This window comes from Narcine bancroftii, chromosome 1, assembly GCF_036971445.1.
Source record: "Narcine bancroftii isolate sNarBan1 chromosome 1, sNarBan1.hap1, whole genome shotgun sequence".
Classification (NCBI taxonomy): domain Eukaryota; kingdom Metazoa; phylum Chordata; class Chondrichthyes; order Torpediniformes; family Narcinidae; genus Narcine; species Narcine bancroftii.
In genome coordinates this window covers 364,784,521-364,786,088 of record NC_091469.1, presented here as the reverse complement: position 1 = coordinate 364,786,088, position 1,568 = coordinate 364,784,521, and the positions used below count along the sequence as shown (strand labels likewise).

At 43.6% G+C, this 1,568-nt stretch overlaps 1 non-coding gene across 1 annotated transcript; it reads left to right on the top strand.

The window, feature by feature from the left end:
- Window positions 1-1,189: 1,189 nt before the first annotated feature.
- Window positions 1,190-1,352, top strand: LOC138752052 (U1 spliceosomal RNA). Its single transcript, XR_011350341.1, has one exon. It is a non-coding gene; the product is annotated as a U1 spliceosomal RNA (small nuclear RNA).
- Window positions 1,353-1,568: the final 216 nt, after the last annotated feature.

Genomic DNA, 1,568 nt, shown 5'->3' with positions numbered 1-1,568 from the left:
GACAATTCTCACTCTTCATTTCCTGTCCACTAACAACCCTTTTACTTCTCATGACAATCATTTTAATAGTGAAAATTATCAAATGCATTTGAAAAGCAAGATATATTAAAATTATTGGTTCATACTCTCCCAGATAATCCTCACAAGGAAATTAATTTTTCCAAAGTTAAATTAATTTTTACCAACCCATATTGCATTTTCTCTGCCAAATAATTACCAGGAGACCTGCTATGTGATTTCTAATGGTTTTATGATGACATTGGTATATCTGGCATACAAAGATAATGTCACTATATGAAGCACCAGACAATAATAGTCACCTCTAATTTCTTTTGGCACCACGGCACAACAGTTAAGATTGCAGTCGACCTGCGGGAAACCTGCAGAACCCTCCACTAGATGAACCTGTTCGTTTTTCTGTCCTCTGAAGATGGCAAGCATTGAACAATAGGAAATTAAATTCATGTCTGCTGGGACTGACAGCAACCCTTCATATTTTTTAAAATAAATAAGGTGGCTGCCGTGTTTTTACTGCCTTGCTTAGAAGCAACAAAATAAGACAGGCAATACTCAGGTTAAGTAAAAACAGTGTCCTTTATATAGCAAAGATAAAGATACATAACCGACACATCAAGCTTGAGCTCTGCATCAGGTACGGAAAAATGTCAGCAGGCGTCTGAAGTAAAAGGTAAGGGGTGAGGCATAGGGTAGGAGCATGATCACAAAGGCAGGAGGTAATAGGTGGAGAAGGGAGGTAGGGCAGCAAGCAGCAGGAGGAGGAATGGCTTAGTGGAGAGAGGGAAGGGGGTGGAGAACTCAGGGAAAGAAGAGAAGGGAGCGGGAATGGAGAGCAGATTAGCAGAAATCAGAGAGGTCTATGTTAATGCCATCTGGCTGGAGAGTGCCCAGATGGAAAATAGATGTTGTTCCTCTAATTTATTAGTGCTGGTACTGGGATAATACATGAGGCCATGGACAGACATGTGACAATGGGAGTGAGTTACAGAATTGAAATGGTTCTCTGTCACTGCTACAGACAGCGTGAAGGTGGTCAACTAAGTGATCTACCGGTCTGCAGCCAGTCTCTCCAATGTAGAGAAGGCCACAAAGGGAGCACTGGATGCAGTAAATCAATGCTGTTGATACACAAGTGCAGTTTGTTGCTTCACTTGAAGGTTCTGTTTGGAATATACTTACTTGACGGGGAGAATCGGTGGTGAGGATGGTTGATCTGCCAGGACGAGGCTAACCCATTGCACTTCAGGTGTGCTGATGCCTGTGATGTCTCCAAATGCGGAATACTTGACTGCAAAATTTGTGATAGTGGGGGACTGTGTTCACATTAAAACAATTTTAAAAAGCTCTGTTTGGGGCCTCAGACTGTGGTGAGGGAGGAGGTATGGGCATGTGTGGCACCTCCTGCGGCCACAGGAGAAGTTATCAGGGGCGATTGGTGAGGAGGGATGAGTGCATGAGGGAATCATGGGAGGAGTGATCCCTATGGAAGGCAGAGAGGAGAGGAGAATGTGTTACGAGCCCAAAGGACACAAAAACTAGCAGCAACAGAC